Source organism: Berghia stephanieae, chromosome 13, assembly GCF_034508935.2.
Source record: "Berghia stephanieae isolate SIO BIC M18660-M18661 chromosome 13, UCSD_Bste_1.3, whole genome shotgun sequence".
Classification (NCBI taxonomy): Eukaryota; Metazoa; Mollusca; class Gastropoda; order Nudibranchia; family Aeolidiidae; genus Berghia; species Berghia stephanieae.
The window spans coordinates 15,820,464-15,834,391 of NC_088372.1; positions in this window are offsets into that span (position 1 = coordinate 15,820,464).

Genomic DNA, 13,928 nt, shown 5'->3' on the forward strand with positions numbered 1-13,928 from the left:
GTCAACAAGTTATAAATATTCAAATCAGAAGTAGGAAGTGGGGATGGGCAAGCAATACACTTAGAAAACCTGCCTGCAACATCACAAGCAAGGCTCCGACACACGATTCCCAAGAAGGAAGATGACCACGGAGACCAAGAAATAGTTGGCGACGTAGGATGTTGGAGAAAGCAAAGAGGGATGGATACATGGAACTAAGTGGGCAAACAGCACAGTGAAGAGTCAAATGGCAAAGCTTTATTGACGGCATATGCTCCGACCGGAGTTAAAGGTTTAAGTTAAGTTGTAAAATGTGAAAATACCTAACCCTGGTGAGTAGCAATATTTGCAGTTATGCAGGAAGACAAGCGCTGAACATTTTGTGTTCGCTCTCTCTCTCTCTCTCTCTCTCTCTCTCTCTCTCTCTCTCTCTCTTTCTCTCTCTCTCGGTAAGAAATTCGAGCACCTAAGCAATTATTTTATTTTTTTTAGATTTAGACTATCTATTTTTGACGGCTGATGAAAAATCTAGGAAAAAGCAATCTGCACATATTCCAAGCCTCTAAATACCCGTGGATGTTGTTAGTAAACAACACAATTGAATCTTCTACGCTCCGTCCTGGTTTATAAGCAAACGGATGACTATCAGTCATTAACATTAACTGGTACTTGGTTTTAATTAGAACAAAGTCTCTTTAAAGATGTCATGACTCATCATCATTTTCATGGCTTATCCCTCCTAGGAGTGGCCTCTGCAACTGCCAACCGAAACAAGCTTCTGTCCTGCGCCATCCTTCTACATTCAGTCACTGGCTTATTCATCTTGTGACCATCTTCCTTTTGGTCTCCCTCTCCCTCTATTACCCTCCAAATTACCCTCTAGAAAGGGTATCGTGTCTCTTGATAAGTCCGAAAAAAAACAAGTTTTAGTTCCCTTATCATCTTGTTGAGATACGGTTCCTCAATGTCCAGGATCTCTTTTACGTTTTGGTTAATTTTCTTTGCCGTCCAGGAATTACTGACAATTTTTCAGCAGCATTTCATTCCAAATTCATTGATTTTATTCTCATCGTAATTTGTGCGTGTCCATGATTCACATCCATATAATGCTGTTAGAAATATGCATGTTTTTAATGTTTTTATTTTCAGTTAGATGCTTTCTATAATGTCATCATTTTTGTAAATTTTGATTGGGAAAGCACAATCCTCCTTTTGACATCAGGGGTTGATTTTCCATTTGCCTCTTTCTTGCTCCAAGATATACAAAATTGTTGACATTCTCCAATTTTTCTCCATTAACCACAATTTGAGCTTTTGGGCTTTTATCAGTGTCAATTTCTTTGAGTGCTAGGTCATACAAAACGTTCTATTTATATTCGCTCAATCAGCACAGCACCAGGTATCTAAAGAATATGGTTGTGATATTTTTTCATCTTTCTCGGACTATTTCAATCTCGTTATATTCCTATGACATTCTAAATGTCCTCTTATTTTCATTGAACTTCATATGGTCAGCTTTCTTTATATTTACCATCCGTAGGATTTATTTCAAGTTAATCTATTCTTTTTTTAGAAACTTGTGAAGAGTTCGCAATATTTACGGAGAAATAAAGGCTATTAGGAACAGGCAGTTATCTATCATGTTTATTATACTACTGTATTATATTTTTAGATTTGCCGGTAATTCTGAGCACGATGATAAAAATTTAACATTAGCTTTACGGAACATCCCAAACAATATTTTTAAAAGAATAGATTAGTTAGATTATTATTACTTGATGGTATCAAGAGAGATTTAAGATTACGTCATCAGTTTTGTTGCGGATGAGATTATTTTTACTTGATAGTATCAAAAGAGATTTGAAAGTACGGCCTCATTTTTGTTGTAGATAGAGCAGTATAATTAGGTGCCCCAAACGTAAACAATGGTCTCGAAGCACATGGCAAACCACATGTTCCTGTCTTGACAGCTCACGTCCCAATGTAAATTATAGAAAAAAAAATAACCTTTAAAATTTGACTGTTAGGTGGCAAAAGAAACACATATTCACAAATACTCGATCATGCATCAAATAATGTCTAGATATGGATATTTTATGGAGCAAAAGGTAAAATTTATCAAAAGTTACAGTCTATCTATTTTTAGACCAGAGCAAATTATTGCGCTGGTGTGAACAAAACGAGAATTATTCGGAGCCTGATTTTCAGAATAATTTAGCCTTATATTATTATTTCTGCAACTGTTAGATTTTATGTAAACATATTTTCAATACTGAAAGCGGATTGCCTACAACTCAAACTACAAAATTGGGAGACCTATATTGTGCGTAAATTATTCCGGTCCCTAACGGAAATCACTAGCAACTTGTTATTGTTTACGTTTGGGGCACCTAATTATACTGCTCTATATGCTAGAACTGCGTAGAATCGACGTGCATTTATAGAGCATACCATACCCTGACGCCTTCAAAACAAAAAAGACGGACAGCACGTGTTATCCTACCTTTGAGCGCTCACTTTCCATAACAAATTATAGAAAATATAACCATAAATATGTGGTTGCTAGATGGCATAAAAATTCGATCACGCATCAAATACTATCTAGATATTGATATTTTAAAAATCAAATGATAACATTTCTCAAGAATTACCGTTGATCTATTTTTAGACCACGTTAAAATTAATTAGTCAATATTAATGCGCTTGCCTGAACAAAGCAAGAACTACTTGGACCCTGATTGTAATTTTGCCATATATGTGACCCTACGCTTCGAAGCGGTATTAAGTCGGGATTTGGAAAACGAAGAAAACGGTTTTAAAGTGGAACTGGTCAAAATGATCAAATTTGAGTTTTTGGTTGTTTCAGAAACTACAAATATTTTCCCACATGAAAACATAATAATTCAACATAAACATTGACGATAAGTAAAATGAAAATCAAGTTAAAAAATACAACTATCAGTGAAACATTCAAAACGAGAGTTGACTTTCTCTCAGATAACCACCCTTTCCAAGGCTTAGTAAGACTGAGTCTTTTCCTCAGCCCAAAAGCGTGTAACATACCACGTGTCTTTATCTATCTCAGAGAAAGGATGACTGTTTCCACAATTTCATGGTTCAACCAAAAATGAACTTTAAAAACTGTAAACAAGTCAAGCTTTCCCTGACAACCTTACAAATGAATGATTCTGATTGGTCAACGGTCATCACATGCGCCTATCGGCCATTAAAATGCCCGGGCGATGGGTTATGACGTCAGCATGCGTGTGTTACATATGTGTGTGTTTGTGCATTTTGATACACACCACGTGCTATTATTTCTTTGTCTAGCTGCATTGGTAAGGTGGGGCGATTACACACTCGAGGTAATTTCACACCCACATTCATTATATCTACTTCAAGCTTTTACAAGCCCATTGAAGGTAAGTGCAACACTCATTGTTTTCAAATATTGCAAAAAAAAAGTTAAATTTTCTTCAACTTTGAAGCACAAGCTAGAAATGCTTAATCATTCATCGGACATGTAAAATTACCCCCAAACCTGTTCTAGATGCCTTAAGTGCCTATTTTAGATTTATAAATGTCAGAGAAATTTCACACCCTACAGATTTCGAATTTCTTGTGACTTTTTTGTGTGAAAATATTTAATCAAAATCCTATGTCAATGTTTTTTTTTACAAAGACAGGCTCCAGCTAAATTCCACACCGAACAGGTTTCGAACTTCTAATGTCTTTTTTGTGTGAAAATATTTAATTATAATCCTATGTCAAAGGTTTTATATTACAAATAAAGACCCCAGCTATCATTTCAAGTAAATAGTTATATCCTTATCCAATTTTTGGGGGTTTTTTTTTTGTTTATTGTGTAGCCTATTAATCCTGTTTAAATAATAAGCCGTATTGTGGGCCTGCATTATGTTACTTGTGTCTGCCCATGCTTTAAAGCCGGATCTAGAAGGGATTTATGTTCACGTTTTTCTCCTTTTTCTATAGAGATTGGCTAATCAGGGTGATGAATTACACGAAAATACGGTGTCGTATGACAATGCAGATATGGTGACAGCGGTCGATTTCGTTATATCTGGAGGGATGGGCTGCAAATGTGCTGCCAAATTATACAACCTAAACTGGCGAACAGTCCGTGATTCAGCAGAATAGGAGAAGATATTTACTGCTTACTCAAATCGCGAAACTGCACCTGGGATCGATCTCCTTCCCTTTGATTGTGAATCGAGTGTTCTGCCAACTGAGCTATCGGGACCCCCACCCAGGCCTATTGGTCTCATGTCACAGTCTACAAAGATTGTTGTTGTGTTCATTTCAGACGTTAATTATTGTTCCTAATTGTATCACTCTCGTTTTTGCATGCTTGTCATGATGGGTGTGGAATTACCCCAAAATGTTGAATCCCGAATAAAGAGAAAATTTGGAATTTATGAATGTTGTTTCTTTTTTTAATGTTATTTGTACAGAATCCAAGTGTGAATGGCTGTGGGATATTTGTATCCTGTTTGTGTGATCACCTCATCAATAGAAACTTTATGACAATAAATTGAAAAAGTTGGGTGTGGAATTTCCCCACCTAACTAAAGAATGAAAAAAGTTAAATGTATGGATAAACAGACAGAGAGACAGACCTGTTAATGGATAAATAGATAGGTAGATAGATAGATAAATAGATAGATAGATAGATAGATAGATAGATAGATAGATAGATAGATAGATAGATAGATAGATGTAGATAGATAGATAGAAAGTTAGATGGAAAGGAGAGAGGGACAAACACACACACACACACACACACACACACAGAGAGAGAGAGAGAGAGAGAGAGAGAGAGAGAGAGAGCGAGAGAGAGAGAGAGAGAGATGTTCGTTTTGTCATGCTTTCTTTGTATACTGAGGTAAAAGGTGTGGGGGGGGGGGGGGTTCTTTTTAGACATCAACAATGTGGGTGAACGCAGATAAAAACTTGAGAGATTCAATAACATGTTTTCATGTAAGTCATTACACAATAATCCCCACCCCTCCTGCTCAAGCTGTAATCTGACTCAAAATGGAAACAATGCAATGAATAATTTGACCAGCCCATTTCTTTGATTGCAATCTCATTGGTTAATATGTTTCCAGTTGATTGACTATGGCTTACTTTGAAACAAAATGCTTTCTTAAACTATCCCTACAATTCTTTGCTCCGCCTCCATCCCTTTCTTCATGCCTACCTCACTCTCTCCGTCTCCCTTTTGTTTCTTTCACACATACACACACACACACATACACACACACACACACACACACACATATATATATATATATATATATATATATATATATATATATATATATATATATATATATTATATTTTTTAAAATATTTACCACAATGTTTGAGACAGTCTACATTAATGTTTCAGGCTTAATTTGCCATCGTCAGGACTGAGTTGTTTTGTTGACTGTTGTTGTTTCTTGAAGTGGTTCCGGTTTAAAGTTGCTTAACAAGAATTTACGCCGATGGGGACACTTTCCGTACATCTCACTTTTCATGTTGAGTGTGGCTTCATGAGGGTGTTTGATTATAGTATATTTCTCTTCCAGGCATAAGCTACATTGTTTTGATGTTGGTGTGTATCCTGTTGCTTTAGATAAAATTTTCCATGAAATGTTGTGGTCTAGTTTGTTGTCTTTTAATTTCCAAATATGTTCGCTGAGTTTTGTGGATGTTTTTTTGTTAGTGTTTCTAAATGTTGAGGTGTGGAGGTTGTATCTTGTTTTGAAATTATTTTCTGTTAGTCCTACATATTTTTCTTGCTTGTTTGTTTTAGTTTCTGTGACTGTGGCTTGGTAAATTAAACTTGATTCTAAGCATGGTTTATTAATAAACCATCGACAAGAGCAAAACCCACCCACCAGAAAATGCAACTGCAGAAATAAAGAACATTGCCCGCTAAACAAACAATGCTTAGAATCAAGTTTAATTTACCAAGCCACAGTCACAGAAACTAAAACAAACAAGCAAGAAAAATATGTAGGACTAACAGAAAATAATTTCAAAACAAGATACAACCTCCACACCTCAACATTTAGAAACACTAACAAAAAAACATCCACAAAACTCAGCGAACATATTTGGAAATTAAAAGACAACAAACTAGACCACAACATTTCATGGAAAATTTTATCTAAAGCAACAGGATACACACCAACATCAAAACAATGTAGCTTATGCCTGGAAGAGAAATATACTATAATCAAACACCCTCATGAAGCCACACTCAACATGAAAAGTGAGATGTACGGAAAGTGTCCCCATCGGCGTAAATTCTTGTTAAGCAACTTTAAACCGGAACCACTTCAAGAAACAACAACAGTCAACAAAACAACTCAGTCCTGACGATGGCAAATTAAGCCTGAAACATTAATGTAGACTGTCTCAAACATTGTGGTAAATATTTTTAAAAATATAATAATTCGCTCCATTACTGCATGTCGAGCACTTTTCGTACCATATTTGTATCAAACACGATTCAATATATAATATATATATATATATATATATATATATATATATATATATATATATATACTAGTAAAAAGCCCGCAATTTCGCGGGGAAAGAACTATTTTCATTCGATACTGTACTCACCATCATTTAATGAGGGCAGATTGGTAAACAACGTTGTCTGTGTAATTTGGTATATCTTCGGTTGATTTTTCTGTGTAGCCCAATAATATATTTAATAATTTATTCCCTCAACTAACCCCAAGAAAAAATTAAACCTAGTACCTTTAATTAACCTTAATAGGAAAAACAAACACCCTAGCACTTTAATAATACTTATGACTAACCATAATAGGAAAAAAAATCATCCGATCTCGAGCTAACCCTAATAGAAAAAATCATGACAAATTGAATAAATAAACGCCTGACAAAAGATCAAAGGTGAAAATACAAATTTAAAGAATACTGGGGATGTAGGAGCTTTCGGAATGTCTCCCCTTTACTTAACTTATGGAAAAACAAACACCCTAGCACCTTTAATAACACTTATGACTAACCTCTCCAGCTAACCCTAATAGTAAAAAAAAAAACAACTCTCGGACTTCTTTGCACTACCTTTCAATACTTAACAAATCACAATGGCGGCTGAAAATGAAAACAATGGTCAAATTAAGAAATTTTAAACTTTCACAAATCTATCAAGGTTTGCTCTAGAGTTTTTTAAATTCCTGACAAAATATCAACGGTGAAAATACAAATTTAAAGAATACTGGGGATGCAGGAGCTTTCGGAATGTCTCCCCTTTACTTAACTTATGGAAAAACAAACACCCTAGCACCTTTTATAACACTTATGACTAACCTCTCGAGCTAACCCTAATAGTAAAAAAAGAATCAAAATGGCGACTGAAATACGATCACTATGAATGCCACGATTTGCTGAAAAATGCCAACACACACACACACACACATGTATACACCACACACAACACACACACAAACATGCACACATACACACACACACACACACACACACAAACATACACGCAATTAGAACAAAACTGATCACCGCTAAATCAACAACACAACGGAAATAATAATAATACTTGATGTCATAAATAGATGACGCAAACTGACAACTTTTTACAGTGACGAAATTGGTTGATTTTGGGAGTCAAGTGTCGTCGTTGGTACATATTTTATGATATCTGTTTGACTCAAAGAACTTTCAAACTGACTTTAAATTATAAAAGGAAATCAAGTTATCTGTTTATATATCTGTGAAAAATACATTTCTAATTTTCAAATCTTTCAGTAGAGTTGTGCGCCGTATCAATTTTTTTATTGACTCAAATAAGCACAATGTTCTCCACAATGCTATATTTTTTTAAGAAAGGATATATATATATATATATATATATATATATATATATATATATATATATATATATATATATATATATATATATATACACTTATTTTAATCTTTACTATATTTCCCTCCCGCTCTCTTAATGCACAAGCAGTCTCTCTCCCCTCCCCTTCTCGCTTCTCTCTCTCTCTCTCTCTCTCTCTCTCTCTCTCTCACACACACACACACACACATACACACACACACACGTATGTGTGCACAAAATTGTGGATTGGGGCGAGAGGGTGCGTGAAAACGATAGTTGAACAAACAAGGGAAAATGGGTTGTCAATAAAAGAAAAGCCGGTAGTGAGGATATATTGTGTTTGTGAATTGAGTTTGACTGTTATTTCGTATAGATTAAACCAAACAGTTACAATATGGAACGTGTGTCAATCCATTTTTTTATCAGTCTATAAAAATGGTCATCTCAATGATAAAAAATTTACACGGACAGTACGGAACAATTTCGGTCCTCAAACCTATTTAAAAAATGATTAATAGGATTGGGGGCCAAATTTTTCAGTACAGCCTATGTTAAATTTATGCAAACGAACGCGGGATTACTGGCAAATCTAAATATTTTTTTTTACAAATTTAAGTACGAATAACTTGCAAACCTTTTCTAAATTAAGTAATGGCTAATTTATCACCCATTGACTCAAATAATTGTATAAGAAATTTGCGTGGTATGAGGATCAGCCATGAGGGCAAAATTAGCACGTATAATGTATTCGTTTAGCTTTAGAGGCATAATATCAGGCCAATGAAACATTTCCTCACGGAATTTGATAATCTATGGAATAAATCAATTTGGGCTAACGCATTTTATGTTATCTGTCCCACAGGAAGAAAAAGTTTGTCTTAGTATACTCCAGTCGCCAGCAACTAAACATTGACTTGACATTTTATTCGATTCAACAATAATTGTATGTAGTGTACTGCATCCAAATCAATACTTTCCCCACTTTTTATTTAATTTGATAGACCGATATTGTAGAAAAATATCTTAAAATTACGGTAGAGTTCTGACTGTCCACTGACTATATTTCACTAACTTAACCAGTGGTGTTCAGCTCATTTTAGTTTTGGAACTGCAGTTTGCCTTAAATTAAAGGTAGCGAATCGGCTTCGGTCGAGGACCTGCCTCACGGCAAAGTCGCTTCATCAGTAGGGACTTTCCACCTGTCCCACATGTACCCGATGAGGGTTAGAACCCGAAACAGCAGAGCATCGAGTTGAACGGTAAGTTGTGACGAAGCTTCCGGGCGGATTCGCGACGGTTCACGGATGCGGCCGAGACTGCTGATTGGGTCGACCGTCATAACATAAAAGGTGAGCACCATCAAGAAGCTGCTGCCTCAACTCAAAGGTATCCCGTTGCGAAGCACGGGCAGTCTACTCATAATTAATACAAATTAATACTGTCGTAATGTTAATTTTATATTAATAATTTCAAAATAAATGCAGACTCGTCAGGTCGTGGTTTGAATATTAATGAATTGGTAGGAGGTCATCAGCTGTTGGTGATTGAATGTTAAATAAGACGATTAGGTGAAAATGGAATTACTCTAGCAAAAATGGTGATGTAAAAATGAAATTGAATGGTTGAAAAATAATACCATAGAAAAATGTAACGGAACTTGGGTTTGTTTAATAAGATAAAGACGTAAAACTACAATTAGTTGTTAAATGGAAACATAATTCTAAAATCATGTAATCTAATAATTTTTATATCGACTGACATGCTTAACAAATTCAAATATCTATGTAGTAGTTTTTGTTTTGTATTAATTCTTTCTTCTTCTCTCTTCTTCATCTTCTTTTTCTTCTTCTTCTTTCTTTCTTCTCTTTTATCTTCTTCTTCTGCTTCATCTATTTCCTTCCTCCTCCTCCTCTCCTCCTCCTCTCCCCCTCCTCCTCTCCTCCTCCTTCTTCTTCTTCTTCTTCTTCTTCTTCTTCTTCTTCTTCTTCTTCTTCTCTATTTATTATTATTATTATTATTATTATTCATTTTTTATTATTATTATTTTCTTCCCCCTCATCCCCCTTCTCTTCCTCCTTCTTCTTCTCCTCCTCCCCCTTTCCCTCCTCCTTCCTCCTTCTCCTCTTCTCAACTCCTCTCTTCTCCTATTCTTTTTCTTCTTCTTCTTCTTTTCTTCTTCTTTCTTCTTCTTCGTTATGTAAAAACTTTAATTTTGAGGACTGACTCCATTTGCTTATTAATAAATAAGCCTAAATAAAATTGTTGACGGATTGTTGAACATGTCATTCAATAAACTTTGGTGCTTGAGGGTTTTATTGATAATACACGGTGGTATTGAATGATGTAAATAATCAGGGCGGTCAAATATCACTAGGTGATAACCGATTCCATAGTCGCATAGAGAACGGGCTGAAGGACTTTGAGTGTGCGTTTGATCTTGCTGTGTCAATCGTATATCCTCTCTGGGAAGTTAACATCAATTCGTTTGTGGCAGATCTTGTGGAGAGTAGATATATAAATTGGCTCGTTTTTAATTTTTGTGGGGGTTTTTTTGGTCTGATCTGAAGGTTGTCAAAGCTTAGGCTTTTTACCACAGATGAGGCACTTGTTTGTTGTTACAAATAACTGAAAATACGCCTGTCAACTCTCTTCTGTGTCAATTCCAATGCGTTATCTTTTTGGAGATGTGGCCTACTCCAGTACTATCGTACTCCAATGGTGATTGAACAATTTGTAGGAATGAGCGCGAATGTTATATGGATATCGTCTTAGATATCAAATACGTAAATAAACACATTAATTGTTCTGTTGGCTTTTGGTATCATATTATGTGCGATATCATGTTTGTTCTACTTTATATTGTTATTTCCACACCGAGGTATTTTACTTAGTGTGGTCTAGTGGTATGACACTCGCTTACGGATCGAAAGGTCATGGGTCCGAGCCTTGCTCGGCGCATAGTTGCGTCCTCGGAAAAGGTTCTTTACTCACATTCTCTCACCGTGCTCAGGTGTAAAATGAGTACTTGGCCGCTAACAGCGTTGTCTCTGTCGGAAAAAAATGCAATATCGCCTAACAACAGGCGTCATGTCCCGTCCTACATGTTAAATGTTGTTGTTGGCCAAGGACCCCTTGTAAAGCGCTTTGAGCACATTTAGTGGATATTGCACTGTATAAAAGCTCTTTTTTAGTGTTGTAGATAATTAAAGCCGTGGCTATATTGGTTGATTTGGTGCCGGGCACCGCATCCATCTTTTAAAAATGGATTACATAATTTTTAAAAATAATAAAACTGATAAATGGTATATTCCGCCTCTTATTAATTTGATTAAGTCTTTTCTTTATTTATTTTTCTTTTGTATTTTCAAAAATAGGAATGTTTTAAGTCATTTTATTCTGATTCTGGCAACACCTATATATTGTAAGCATGCCACGCCACTGATTAAAGCCCAAAATGTATCAATTGACACATTTTTTCTATCTATTTTGTCCAATGAATATTTGAAAAAGACTCCGACAGTGCAAAATTCTACATCGAGAATGGAATGAAGGGAAAAGGGAGATCATATAGCATTACTCTCCTTTTGTTAACATTGCATTGGTATCCAAATTGAGGCACCGGTCAAGAATTGAAAATATATATTACAGCGTAATGAACCAATACTACAACTCCCTTCTGGTACACAGATCCAATCAAATTTATTCATTGTCCATTTATTTTTCATTGTAACGTAACCTACTGATGCAAGTTTGTCGGCTAGTCAGGGGCGTGGCTATATTAGTTGATTTGGTGCCTGGCACCACATCCATCTTTTAAAAATAGATTACAGCATTTACAATATACAATAAAACTGAGAAATTGTAAATACCGCCTCTTACTTATTTTCCTGTATATTTTTTTCTTTCTTTTGTGTTTACAAATATAGCCTGTTTTAAGTAATTTTCTTCTAATTCTGGCACCACCTTATACTGTAAGCATGCCACGCCACTGCGGCTAGTTCTATTACACTAAACGTCGGACCTCGTGAACGAGGATATGAATCTCGTTGACGGCGGTGCAAAGTTGAGGACTTTGAAAAGGCTACTTAGTCAAACGTTCTCACCACGCTATTTTGTAAATGTTGCAGCTCGAAGCTCGAATAAATAAATAATGTAAAGTGGAATGTAAACTTCAATTTAATATACGAAAACAGATTAAAATGGACGTTTCAGGTTTCCCCTTTATCAATGAATCAGGATGAATGAAACACTACAGACGAATGAGATAATGTGGTAGTTGCGTTGTTAAGAGGAATAAACAAAAACGTCCATTTTATCTGTTTTTGTATATAAAATTGAAGCTTACATTCAATTTAACATTTTATTTATACAACATTTTGTAAAATGAGTACCAGGTCAGTTACAGATTTACCAGCCAACTTCAACCATTTAAAAAGATAAATCATATTTTCTCTCTAAATAGATTGATATTGACATTCTCACCTCCCCCCCCCCCCCCCCCCCCCCCAAAAAAAAAAAAAAAAAAGATTATAAGAACATATTTCCAACTTGGAAACTACACAAAATTCAAGCCTGACATTTGCTGAGTTTTTATTTAATCGAGTTAGAAGAGGATACAAAAAAACCCCTGTAATTTTCTGTGGTGATCATCTGGAAAATATGGTTTACATAATATAGGGGGGAAACGATATTAAGTAGTAACCTTCAACTTTCCACGTTTACTATCCCCTCTCCTCCCCGTATTTTGATACAATAAAATAAATAGAATAAAATAAATAAAATTCCCTTTATTCACCCCACAGGGGAAGTTTGTCTCTAGGGTCTATTCGAAGGGAAGACTGGACTAACCCAGGCGTCCGCCGCAGTGCAGCGCCGCAAATTGGCTAGGCGAGTGACTTGCTGAAGGCCACACAGCGCAGCGGTGGTGATCGAACTCGTACCTTTCGGTACGAAGCGAACACCGTACCGCTGAGCCACACTGTCCCACAATTGCTTTTAAAAAGTGTTTATCCAGCCTATTTTTTAGTCACATTCCCTATTTGGCCTAAAGCGCATTATAATGTGTTTCCTCAAATAAAGTAGCGCTTATTTGGTCATGGAGATTGCAAGTCATAAATAGCAACGTTATCTATCGAAAAGAAGCAGCAATTAAAGCGTTGCATGAACCAGGTCTCGTCTTCAACTTCGTCGCTAATATAGGAATGAGATAGCGAAGAGTAGCGTCCTTGATTGGACGTCACCTTACAGAGAACGTCAAAGTGTTTTGCGCATGCGTCTCTCTCGTCCTCGCTTTGTGAAGTGTATCATGCCGCCAACCAACATGACGTTCTCTCTCTAATAACTTTTCCGCTCGTGACATCCATCAAGGACGCTAATCTTCGCTAATCTCATTCCTATTAGATTGCTATGGACGTATATTACTGGGACCCTTTGTAAAGATTTTTAAAGCACCTTTTTGTGATATTATTATGGGAATGTGCCCTCAATCAAAAACACTTTAATCTTGAGGCCTACTCTGTGCATAGTTTATTTTTTCTTATAGAATCTCAAGTCTTTCCTTCGATGTTGATTGGATTTATACGTGGGAAGAATGTTTCCTTGTGCAATGAAAATGATTCGTTTCTGTTTTGTTGGAACACTATTTTGGGACATACCTCACTGCTTCATATAAGACGCTTAACATGCTAGTATGAATGTCGTGTTGATAAAATGATGAAAATTGAATTTATAGTGACAATTGGTAAAATTCGTGCGTTTTAATTAAAGGAAAGAGTATAGTTACTCTATAGAGTAAAAACCATGATTTCATATTTCAAATCAGATCATTTGAAGTTGAATTGATGATGAAGCTGATGATAATGGTAATAATATAATAATAATAATAATAATATAATAATAATAATAATAATAATAATAATAATAATAATAATAATAATAATAATAATAATAATAACATCACCATTATTATTATTATTATAATTATTATTATTATTATTATATTATTATTAATTAATTATTATATTATTTTTATTAATATTATTATTATTATGATTAC